General features: G+C 50.9%; 1 protein-coding gene across 5 annotated transcripts in view; it reads left to right on the top strand.

Annotated features, from left to right (window-relative positions):
• Window positions 1–12,941, top strand: part of EFR3B (EFR3 homolog B) — a 148,344-nt gene that overhangs the window by 36,837 nt on the left and 98,566 nt on the right. The gene's annotated exons all lie outside the window — the stretch shown is intronic.

Here is a 12,941-nt window from a genome sequence, read left to right as displayed (position 1 = left end):
CAGGTGGCAAAGTGTGGGCTCCAAAGTGTCTTTCCACCTCTTAACGCTCAAATGATCCTTTTGGCAGATCTCTGTGGGATTCTTGGGGGTGGGGGAATGGGGGGAGTCTACAAGCAGCGGCCTGACCCGGTGCCAGCTGTGCCTTCTCTGCCATGGAAGAACTTAAATTATGAATGTAATTAAAAACCTCTGATGCTAATTGCTGTGCATCCTGCCAGAGTGAATTCCAGGCAGATGATAAGTACATTGCAGGGGGAGGGGCAGTGTGTGCACTGTGGAGAATTAAAAATAGATAAATTTGAAGCAGCACTGCCCTCTTTGCATCAAAAGGGGCGCACAATGCACAGCTGCACACAACGCCAAGGGCCAGTTTGGGGGATCACTTGCCAGCGTACACAATTGGAAAGGGGACGCTCTCTCTCACGACTCTAGAACCAGGGGCCATCCCATGAAACGGAACATTAGGACCAACAAGAGGAAGGACTTTTTCACACAACGCATAATCAATCTATGGAATTCTCTGCCAGGGGATGTGGTGATGGCCACTAGCTTGGATTGCTTTAAAAAAGGGCTTAGACAAATTCATGGAGGAGAGATCTATCAATGGCTGCTAGTCTGGTGGCTACAGGCCACCTCCAGCCTCAGAGGCACAATGCTTCTCAATACCCGTTGCAGGGGAGCAACCGCAGGAGAGAGGGCATGCACATCCTTCTTGCCTGTGGACTCCCCAGAGGCACCTGGTGGGCCACTGTGTGAAACAGGATGCTGGCCTAGATGGGCCTCCTTGGGCCTGATCCAGCAGGGCTGTTCTTATGGATACTGGATGCAAGAATTGCACAGCCACAACAACCTTTTCCTGTTCCTGGAAGGCAGATCCTTGGACTAGATAGGCCTTGGGACTGATCCAGCAGGGTGGTTCTTCTGTCTTGGAACGCTGGTAGGTTCTACTAGAGCAGGGCTAGTCCACCTTGGCGCTCTAGCTGCTGCTGGACTACAGTTCCCATCACCCCCAGCTACAATGAATTGTGGCCAGGGATGATGGGAATTGTAGTTCAACAGCAGCCAGGGTTGCCTGCCCCTGTACTCGACTTGACAGAGGTGTTGGCAATCCCTGGGCCACTCTGGATAATGCATGACCAGCCCACGGGATTAGAAGTGCCATGCATCAAGAACATGGAGAGCTGGTCTTATGGTCAAGAGAAGCTGTGCCATCAAGTCAGTTTCAGCTCCTGGTGCCCACAGAGCCCTGTGGTTGTCTTTGGTAGAATACAGGAGGGGTTGACCATTGCTATGTACTGCCCAGTATGAGATGATGATGCCTTTCAGCATCTTCCTATATCGCTGCTGCCCCATATAGGTGTTTCCCATAGTTTGGGGAACATAACAGCTGGGATTCGAACCGGCAACCTCTTGCTCCCTAGGCAGGTTGCTTCCCCGCTGCACCATTAGGTGGCGAGCATGAATTTGCTAAGCAGGGTCCACCCTGGTTTCCATTGAATGGGAGACTACATGTGTGACCCCATCCACTTAGGTTGTGGCTCAGTGGAAGAGCCCCTGCCTGTCTGCATGCAGAAGGTTCCCAGTTCCCTCCCTGGCAGCATCTCCAAGACAGGGCTAACAGAGAGATTCCTGCCTGCAAACTCGGAGAAGCCACTGCCAGTCTGCGTAGACAATATGTAGACAATTTTTTATTTAATTTGTTTTACATTTTATATCCTGCTCTTCCTCCAAGGAGCCCAGAGCGGTGTACTACATACTTAGGTTTCTCCACACAACAACCCTGTGAAGTAGGCTAGGCTGAGAGAGAAGTGACTGGCCCAGAGTCACCCAGCAAGTCTCATGGCTGAATCATGGGGATTTGAACTTGGGTCTCCCCGGTCCTAGTCCAGCCCTCTAACCACTACACCACGCTGGCTCTCTTAGATGGACCAAGGGTCTGACTTGGTAGAAAACAGGTAGAAAGCAGCTTGGTAGAAAGGTGTGTTGGGACATCTTCATGGAAGACATCCTGACAATGCCTTTGCAGCACTTCCCTCCATCGCTTGCTGGTGGCCTGGCCATCTGCACGGCTGCAGAACAGAAAGAGCTGTGCAGAGTGGCCATTTGGATGAACAGCCCTCCTCACGTGATCAAGGGATGTTCCAGGAGGGCATCATCGGGACCTCTTCCACTGTACAGGGTGCCCTCATAGGTGTGTGCTGCAGGGGGACTAGCAAGGTGTGATCCAAACCAGCCCCTAGTTAAATTCCTAAAAACTGTGTGTTTCTCTCTCTCTCTCTCCAGTGAGGTGCCCACCAAGTGGAGGAAATAAGTGTGGAAACCTCAGAGGAGCAGTACGCTGCGTAGCTTGGCCAAGGACATTCCTGGCAGACTTGGCCTGGTTGTGATCCCCTTCCGGTACTGTGGCTAGTAGATCTGGTTTGAGTCCTTGCTTGGTTATTTTTCTAAGCAAGGCGATCTTTTCTTCCATTTGCCCCAGACCTGGGAGAGCCTTTCCCTGCTTCCCACGTCCTGCTGTGCCAGTTCTGCTACATCGCTGGGCTATTACTTGTTCATCACATTTATAGGTTGCCCTTTCTTCATCCATGGGGTTTGGAGGTTACATGTGTGGGCTTGCCCTCCCTTATCCTCGCGACCCCCATGTGAGGTAAGAAATTGAGAGAGTAGCCTTTAAGGCCTATTGGTAGGCTCCTAGCCAGGGTGGAGCCACCATTGTGCGAATGGGTTCAAAGAATCCGGGCCACCACACTTGGGCCACACCTTATGCCCCAGTGTCTGGCATCAGATGCAGGGGGCGAGGTTTTGCTCACAAACGAGGCCGTGCACCCCGTCCACGAGCAAATTCTGGCCAGTACCACATTCACCGCACAGCCAGGAACACGTCTCCCTGCCTTTAAAGCAGGGAGAGCCACTCCCGGCCACGCTGAGAATGTGGCGCTGGCCGGAATTTGCTTGCACACAAATGAGGCATGCAGCCCCATTTGTGAGCAAAACCACACACCCTGTGTCGGATGCCGGGCAAACATAATGTTTCTCTGTGCTGGTTGCCCACCACGGGCATCCTCATTCCTGAACCAGGCGTCTTAGCTGGGCATTCTTTGCCCTGTTCCTTAATGGGCTGCTTGCTGGGCATGCAAATAGGTCTGAGGTGAAAGTGGGGATTGGTGTGGTGATGGCTGATGGCTCGCTCACACAGGAGACAGCAGTGCTAATCTTTTAATGCTGTTCTTTTGGAGGTAAGGGGGGGGGCTATCTCCCTGCCCCAAATAGCTGCATTTGGGGAGCATGCATGGCCTCCCTGCCCCCTCATCTGTCTGGCAGTCTCCCCTTCACAACAGAAAAGTGTGAGGAGAAGATTTTCAGGCAAACCTTCCATAGAGGTATAGAATGCTGTTCTTGAAGATACCTAATTACTGTCTAGACAGTGGCTTCCAGCGAAGCCTTCTTAGATGGGTCGTTATTGCATTTAGAGCTGCAGGATCAAAATTGAATGTGGATTCCAAACAGAACTATGTATATCTTCTGCCTCTTAAAACAGTGATGGGGGATTTTCTGTAGCCCTGGTGGCAGAAACACTCCTACAAACATTGTGTGCCCGACCTCCCTACATCTCACGAACCCTTCATCTATACTGAAACAGAAATTAATTTTTGATGGATAAATTCATTTCCATGGTAGATATTTGATAGCCGTGCTTCATCTGTTTCTTAAATTATTCAGCAAATGTTTTAAATAGTTTTGCATTGTGCTTGTGCCAGTGAAGCCTGACCGTGAGCTGCACATGCCTCCGGGTAGAGGCCGGCAAGAAGACAGAGATGGGATGGAGGCGAGGCGGTGGGCGAGAGACTCCAGCTTCATACATGGGCGGAGGTGGCGTCCCACAGCTCTTGTTCTTTTCCATCCCTTGCAAGAACATCTGCAGCCACACTGGCTCACAAGGAGACCTTGCTCATGCAATTTCTCTCCCACAAGAATGAAGGAGAAATCATACAAACTAGCTGACCTGGCACAGAGCATCTGCACCCCTAGTTCTCCCTGTCTCTTCCCCCTGCCAATCCCTTCAGCCATTCTCCCCCCACTCCCTTAAGGCCTAGTTCGTTCTCCCCTGATGGCCAGGCTGGGCGCCGCTTCCTCTCCCTGTCCAGTGGCCAGCCAGCCTAGCTACCACTCTCTCTCATAGGAACATAGGAAACTGCCATATACTGAGTCAGACCATTGGTCTATCTAGCTCAGTATTGTCTTCCCAGACTGGCAGCGGCTTCTCCAAGGTTGCAGGCAGGAGTCTCTCTCAGCCCTATCTTGGAGAAACCAGGAAGGGAACTTGAAACCTTCTGCTTTCCCCAGAGCAGCCCCATCCCCTAAGGGGAATATCTTCCAGTGCTCACACATCAAGTCTCCCATTCAAATGCAACCAGGGTGGACCCTGCTAGCTAAGGGGACAAGTATGCTTGCTACCACAAGACCAGCTCTCTTCTTGCTTGCGAAATTTCACGAGAGCTGCCACTCATGGGATTAGCGACAGGTACGCCTTAGAGAGAGATATAGATGAGATATTGGGGCATGATCTAAGGGCACCTGATGCGGCCCCCTTGTGGAAGCTAAGCAGGTCTAGGTCTGGGCAGTGCTTGGATGGGTGGTCATCAGTGTTCCCAGATGTTGACTACAACTCCCATAATCCCCAGCTGCAATGGCCGAAGGTGATCACCTATGAACCTTATGAATGCCATGATGGGAGAAAGGTGGGGTATAATAGTATGCATTGAAATTTACCAGCCCAAATATTGGTTTTTGGCTTCTTCTGAATTCTTAGTTCTGCTTGCCGTTCCCTAATAATATTGCTCAAGTTGTTGTTCAGCATAACCGCCGTATATCTGCTTATCTCCAGAGTCCCAACCACACACTTAAAATGGTCTTTAATAGCCTTTAAAAATAGTTCTGGCTGTGCTGGCCCTAATCTTGCAGGCTCCCCCCGTTATCTTGGATGCTGATGTCCATGTGAGTGCTGTTGGCGGTCTCTTCCAGTGATCTTGGGGGCTGGAGCAGAGATGAAGCTGCCATTGCCACCCCGTCTGTATCCAAGCCTAGCTCCTCTTTTTATTAATCTGTTGGACGTGGGGTAGCAAAAGTGTCAAATGCCAAACCCGTTACGCATGCCTGATTCTAATAAGAGATGGCCGTGGGGTATCAGTTCTTGGGTTTTCTAGATGGGCTTCTGAAAGATCTTCTCGGGTAATGGATGTTTTTGATGCTTGTCTTGTTACATGTGAAGAGTCTGAGATGAAAGCCGTGATCAGTGATCAGTCCCCTGCTGCTAGCTGAGCCAAGCGGCTCCTTTTTAAAGTGGCAGTTCTCTTTATTGAGCAGGGGGGGAGCCACTGGCCCTCTCCGTCCCCTGCACAGCATCCCTCCAGTGGCCGTGGCTGGTGTCTGTCCTATGTTTCCTTTTTAGATTGTGAACCCTTTGGGGACAGGCACCTATCTCTGTGTAAACCACTTTGGGAACATGTCTTGAAAAGCAGTATATAAATATCCATAGTAGTCGTTGATCTGTTATCAGACCTCTTGTTCTCTTTCAACTTTATTCTAAGCTGATCCTATGGTGGTGGTGCATTTCTCTCCCATCCTTCCTCCAGGTACCTCAGGGTGGTGTGCAGCCGGCTTCTCCCCTGTAAGAAAGGAGGACCCAATTTGGAATTGGGATGGTGGTTCTGTGGGAGGGAAGGCTAAATCATCCCCTGCACTACCTTCCGGATTGAAAACAGCTTGTCCTAGTGGAAGCCTGCAGCCATTTGGGCAGAGGGAAGTGACCGTTTTTAATCAGGAAAGGGCCACTGTCTCCTCCCGTGGCATTGTGGTTCTTACAAAAGATTCAGGAGCTAGGAAATCCTGTTGCTGACCTCTGTTGTCATCTTGTCTCGAGACAACTGTTGCTTGTGAAAGCTTTCAGTGAAACTCTGGCAATGTTCTGAACCTCTTATTGTATCTTGGTAGGCGCCATATTAGCCCTAAGACCATATTTTATCTTCAAGAGCAGCGTGTTCAGAAACAGACTTGCTTGAGATGTCTCCCAGACATCTGCTGCCTTCTTGGCAATGGATCGTAAGAATGTTGGATAAGAGCTGGCTGGATCCGAACAAAACTTCATGCAGCTCTGAATCCCACTTCCCAGTCGTCAAGCAGCCAGATGCCTCTGGGAACCTCATAGGCAGGGTGTGAAGGCAACAGCTCTGCTCTTTCCCCAGACTCTACCATTAAGAGGTGTACTGCTTCTGAACATGGAGGTTCTGTTTAGCTATGCCGCTTGGCTTGCACTGGAGTGGTGGAGTTCAGATGCTAACATGTATTTTGGTGTAGAGTACAAGACATGGGCCAGAAGGATCTGGAGTCAAATTGCACTTTGACTGGGTGCTTTCCAGACAGCAGCAACAGCAGCAAAATGCCTCCGTTGGGGCAAGTCACATTCAGATCGTAAACAGTAGGGGGAGCAGTCTCGCGGAAATGAACAAACTGAAAAGACAGCAACTTTTCCACGCCAGATATACAACGTCCTTGCTCTGTACTGCAGCGATTAAATTCACAACAAGGCATTGGAAATGTGAATGGCACCCTTCTGTCCCCATAGGGACTGTGGTGTCATTGTGGAAGCACACTCCCAAGATGCATCCTAACCCTCTTGTGGGGTCTAGTCTGGAAAGCACCCTGGAGAACGGATGGGGTCGTGTTGGGCCCGGCCACCTCTAGTCTCACTGCCTGACCTTCCTCACAGATTTGTTTGTGGGGATGGAATCGTGGAGGCCGAGAATGGTAGAGCTGGAAGGAACTGGGGGGGGGCGTGTCACTCCCCTGCTTGGGGCAGGAATGGAAATGTCCTTGGACACCATCTGCAGCTGCTTGGAGGAAGGGCTGCGTCTTCTTCCGTTCCTTGTTTGAATCCTCTCTGCTTTTCCTGTAATGTCTGTTCCAACCTCCCCGCTGTCTTGTTCCAGAGGAAAACCGCCTTCCGTTGCCTCAGACCTGTAGGCAACACCCACTCTCCACTTTTTTGTTTGGAGCAGCTGTGCCGGAAGACTTCTGTGCCACTCAAAAGCTTGCTCCAAGGATGTTCAAGGACCAGTCGATCCAATCAGCAGGGTGGGCGATGTCTCTAATGCCCAATTAGTTGCAACTGGGTGAGGGCAAAGGGGTGCTCCTATGGGAGTGTTGGGTGGTGGCTTTCAGTGCCAGGGAACTTCTCCTCCCTGCTTCTTCAGCATGCAGAGAAATCTAGCAGCGGAGAGTGTGAGTAATGCAGAGCAGACCCCACCCCTTGGCCTGTGCCAGCCCCCACCCCTTCCTCCTCCCTGCAGCGTGGAGTGATTTGAAGGACAGCTTAGGCAATCAGCTTTCCTAGGGAGCAAGAGGCTGTGAGTTTGAATCCCCGCCGGTGTGCTTCCCAGACTGTGCCTAGTAAATATATATTTATTGTTGCCTGTATCAGGCAGCAGAGATGCAGGAAGGTGCTGGAGGCGGATGCTCACTTCAGTGACAAGGGCAAAGGCACCATCTCCTACTACGCGGGAGGAAGGCAATAGGGAACCACTCGACAGCACAACCTTTCTTTCCTTGTCTCATTAGCTAACTAGCAACCTGCAGGGGGGCTTCTGAATGACTTGCCAGGTGGGTGGCCGGGAGGGGTTGGGGCTGGAACTGCTAGATTGGGCTGGTATTCCCAGCCATGGGAGATTAGGATTAGAAGAAGTTATTCTGGTGGTGGGAGAGGCAGGAGCATTGCCTGGCAGGCTTCAGAGAGGCTCTTTTGGAACTAGAGACCCCGCCCTTTATGGCTGATAGACTTGGCTTCCTTTGGACCAAGGGAGGCCAACCGGAGGCTGTGGGGCTACACCTGGGGATGATGGGAGTTGTAGTCCAACAGCAGCTGAAGAGCCTCGGTTTGGCCATCCCTGCTCTGGACTAAGCAGTTCTGTTAAGAGATTGCTGCCACCTTCATGAACCCCAGATGACCTATTTAAGATTTTTGGAGGCGGTCCAGTTGCGGCTACCACTGGCTCATTTGGTGGTGACCCAAAATTGAGGGCAGGCCAGCTGATCAACTGTGGGAGGAGAGCTGGTCTTGTGGTAGCTGGCATGAATTTGCTAAGCAGGCTCTGCCCTGGTTTTCATTTGAATGGGAGAGCACATGTGGACGCTGCAAGATGTTCCCCTTTGGGGATAGGCCCACTCTGAGACTGCATGTGCTCTGCTTGCATGTATTTATTTATTGATTACATTTATAAACTGCCCCATCCAGAGGCTGTGGGCACTGTACAACTAGTAGTATCCCATTCAAATGCAAGCCAGGGTGGACCCTGCTTAGCAAAGAAGACAATTCATGCTTGCTACCATTTTTAAATTGTTCTTGGGTTGGAAGCCTCTGTGATCGCTGGCTGTTGACCCTTGGCATCTTTTTTGTGCCTTTGGGTGTGCCCGTGTGTACCTTGGATTTATGGCATGAGAGCCAGAGTTAGACCTTCCTCTGCGAGCAGCTCCTTGCTTGGGGGCCCAGTGTGGTGTGGCTTCCATTGGCTGCTTTATGGAAGGCTCCAGTCTTCCACAAAGAGGCTGCACTAAAGGTTGGAGGGGAGGAGTCTTGAGCCAGAAAAGTCGAGCCCATTGCAGAGTAGCTGGAGAGGCAGTCCCTGAAGATGCAAAGCAAGTCAGCGTTACTGGCGAGGGCTTTCTGTTTCGTAGCAGAGGTGGGTCGGGGGAGAGAGATTCCGCATGGCTGGTGGGGTCTCTGTAGCAGACACAGCAGGGAGCAAGGAAGGCAGAGTGGTCGGCCCTGAGAAAGCCAGCTGGGATGGAGAGACAAGAGGAGGGGAAGGCAAGAAGACCGGACTCCTGATGCCGCTCTCTCTCGGTCACTAGGATAGAAGAGGCCAAGAGTCAAAGCAGCGGGAGTTCCTTCTCCAACAATGAATGCTCTTCTCTCACCTCTTCTTCTTGCCTGGGGGAAGTTGCCACTTCTTGCAAGCTTTTCCGTGCCTCTTTTTGCAAGTTCCTTCTAAGCTGATCCTCTGGCGGTGGTGCATTTCTCTCCCATCCTTCCTCCAGGTACCTCAGAGTGGCGTGCAGCTGGCTTCCACCCCAGTCTCTTCTTCTGAGGCAGGTTAAGCCTGAAAGAGAGCTTAGGACTGGCCCAAGTCAGCCCAGTGAGCTTCCTGACCAGCACAGGGATGATGATTTGCATTTTATATCCTGCTCTTCCTCCAAGGAGCCCAGAGCGGTGTACTACATACTTGAGTTTCTCTTTCACAACAACCCTGTGAAGTAGGTTAGGCTGAGAGAGAAGTGACTGGCCCAGAGTCACCCAGCTAGTTTTTTTTAATGGCTGAATGGGGATTTGAACCCGGGTCTCCCCAATCCTAGTCCAGCACTCTGGCCACTACACCACACTGGCTCCTTCAAAGATTCAAAGCTAAGCCTCTCGGGTCAAAGTTGAATGCTCTAAGCGCTATTCCACACTGCCCCACAGTGCCCCTAGGAACATAGGAAGCTGCCATATACTGAGTCAGACTATTGGTCCATCTAGCTCAGGATTTTCTACCCAGACTGGCAGCGGCTTCTCCAGGTTTGTGGGAAAGAGTCTCTCTCGGCCCTATCTGGAGATGCTGCCAGGGAGGGAACTTGGGACCTTCTGCAGGCAAGCAGGCAGGTGCTCCTCCAACCTTCCTGCTGCCCCAGCCTGAAGAGCTCAGCAGTCTGGCCCCCAACGAACTGCTGCTTCCCTCCCCAGTGCCACATTTCCCCAACCTCGTTGACTCACTGCACGCCCAGTCTGTTGACCTCTGCTTGGAGGTCTACCACCACTTGGGAGCATGGCGAGGTGGAGGGAAGAAAAGCACCAGCAGTGGGGAGAAGAAACCCAGGGGCAGTCTGCCCTTTGGCTGGTGTGTCTCCACACCCCCCCCCCCCCCCCGCTGTATCCTGAAGTTTTTTCCTGCAGCTGGCTTCTTCCAGCCACTGACTGCTGCCACATTTCCTCACTGCAAGAGTTCCTCTACAAGAGAAAAAGATGGGGAGTGAGTGGAGGGTGAAGGATGGTGTTGGGGGAGAAGAGGGCTTTTTGTGTGTGAGTGTAGTGGCAGGATTATCCATGCAGCAGTTGGTATCTGTCAAAGGGAAGTCTGTTCATAATTGCTTCTTTAAAATAAAAATAACCAACCCCAACCTTTCCCTGAGCATATTCTGGTGTAAAAAGTAGTGCAGTGAGCCAATTTAAATGGTGGGGGCGGGAGAGCACATTGCCGGAAGGCAGCACGAAGCTGCGTGCAGTCCCCCAGAGGTGAATTGGAATCAAATCTGGCCCACCACTCGATTTAAGTTTGACACCCCTGCCCTAAGGGGAATATCTTATGGTGCTCACACATGCAGTCTCCCATTCAAATGCAAACCAGGGCAAACCCTACTCAGCAAAGGGAACAATCCCTGCCTGCTACCCCAAGACCAGAGCTCCTCCTTCCCATCTCTGGGGAATGTTGCTAGAGGGAAACCTTTGGCTGGAGTAAGCTCCTCATCCCTGGCAAGGCTGCCACAGAGCCCCCTTTGATTGGGTGGTGGTGGCCGAAAGAGCAGCAAATCAGGGGAAGGCCTTTGCCTCCGGGCACTGGCAGGTGGGTGAGGGGGTCATAAATGATCTCTTTGGGGGAGAGCCTTTGCTGAAGGGGGAAAGGGCTGTGTAATGCCACACCTGGTGACGCACTCAGAACCTGCCTCGCTGACGCAGAAATCACTGCAAATATTGGGTGTGTGAAGTTTGGTGGAGTTTGTGCTTAAACCAGTCAGATTCTGTGCCCTGACTCCCAAATCCTAACCAGTGTTGTGTGTTTGAATAGATAATGCAAGCAGGGCTGAATAATTTGTGAATTGTGAGAGAAGCAGAAAGGCCGCTCTGCAGAGCACTTTTAACCTCAGGCCTTTCCTCCTCCTCCTCCTCCAGGCTTCTCTTAGGATGAGGAATTGAGTGTTGGCCACCACACTTGTGTGCTGCTGTTGTGTGCATGCAGGAATATACGTGCTTGAGAGAGTTCTCTGGGTATGGAGAATGGGATAGTGACCTCGGGGGTCCTCCTGTTCTTATTATCGGAGATCTTTGCTAAGCAAGTCGTTTGCTTCCTTCCTTGAGGAATTGCAGTAGCACACGAATTACTCCTGAAGGAGCTTTTCCTTGATCAAAATCGTCCACTCTTATTTATTTATTTATTTATTTATTTAATTTTTTTTTGCCACGCTTCCAAAATGGCTCACATAACATTGCTTATGTGAGCAATGTCAAGGTTGGCAGGTTCTCCTCTACAGGATATTACTTGGAAGTGTAATTTCCTTGATGCAGTTTCTTTGTGGTAAAGGTAAAGCGTGCCGTCAAGTCGATTTCGACTCCTGGCATCCACAGAGCCCTGTGGTTGTCTTTGGTAGAATAGAGGAGGGGTTGACCATTGCCTCCTCCCGCTCAGTATGAGATGATGCCTTTCAGCATCTTCCTATATCGCTGCTGCCTGATATAGTACCAGCGGGGATTCGAACCGGCAACCTTCTGCTTGTTAGTCAAGCATTTCCCTGCTGCGCCACTTAAGGTGACTCTTCTTTGTAGTAAGCCCCACTGAAATGAATGGGACCTTCACAAGAACTCTAATCAGTGAACCCCACGGCCACATATTAAGATCATCAGGGAGGTGCAGTTGCCACCGGCTCGCTTGGTGACAACCCAAAACCGGGCCTTCTCTAGGGTTGCCCCGAGGCTCTGGAACACACTCCCAAACAAAATCAGAATCTCCCCATCTCTGGCTGTTTTAAAACAACTTTGGAAAACACACTTGTTTTATCAGGCTTTTAGTCTATGATGTGTTACAGTTTTACTAGCTGACCCAGGCGCAGAGCATCTGTGCCTCTAGTTGTCCTTCCCCCCCCCCGCCTCGCCACCGCCTTCTCTCACGAGAGTTGCCACACATGGGATTAGCCACGGGTACGTCAGTGAATTATATATAGAGATTATGTGATTTTAATGCGTGTTTACGTGACTTTTAGGTTTTAGTTGCTGTTTGGTGTAAAACAGTGTTTCTCAACCACTGGTCCGTGGACCGGTGCTGGTCCATGAGAGGCTGAGTTCTGGTCCATGAGGAATTAATCCCCCCACCAAACAATTTCGAGCTGGTGGGGGCCACCACTGTTGGGAGCTCTCCAGAGCTCATTTCTAGGCAGGCAACCCTCGCTGCTGGGATAACGTTCATTTCGAAGAAGCTAAATGAGCATTCTCCCAGAAGCAAGGGCTGCTTGCCTAGAAATGAGCTCCGGAGAGCTCACAGCAGTGGTGCCCCCCCCGGCTTGAAGTTGTTTTGGGGGTGGGGGCAAGGGGGGCGTGTGACCCCTTTACTAACTGCTGGTCTGGGAAACTGCTCACAAAGAATGTACCAGTCCATGACTCCAAAAACGTTGAGACACACTGGTGTAAACTGTAAACCGCACTGAGATTTTATATAGGGCAGTATTAAAACATGATAAATAAATGAAGAGTTGCTTAAATATAGATGTACTGTGTGGTCTTATTATTCAGTGTGGGATCTAACCTTGTTCAATTGAGTCCTCCTGTTGGGACATGACACTTAACTCTAATGTGAGAACAGTCATTCCTCAGTGGATTTGAGTCCTCTCTCTATGCTGCATGCATGTCCTCTGCTCTGCTAAATGGAGCCTCCATGGTTAGATGCAGTACATTCTAATGCCTGATATTGGGGGTGGCAATCCAGAGGGGGCTTCGTGCCCTGCTTGTGAGCTGCCGAGAGGCACCACCCAGAGCCGTTTGGATGGGGCGGTATATCAATGTAATTAATTAATTAATTGAAATCTGGCTGGTTGGGCAGTAGAATGGCCTTTCGCCATTGTGGCTGGAGATGATGGGAGTTGTAGTC

Source organism: Hemicordylus capensis, chromosome 1 (genome assembly GCF_027244095.1).
Source record: "Hemicordylus capensis ecotype Gifberg chromosome 1, rHemCap1.1.pri, whole genome shotgun sequence".
NCBI classification, from domain to species: domain Eukaryota; kingdom Metazoa; phylum Chordata; class Lepidosauria; order Squamata; family Cordylidae; genus Hemicordylus; species Hemicordylus capensis.
The sequence above is the reverse complement of the archived record's forward strand: the minus strand, read 5'-3'. Positions and strand labels throughout refer to the sequence as shown.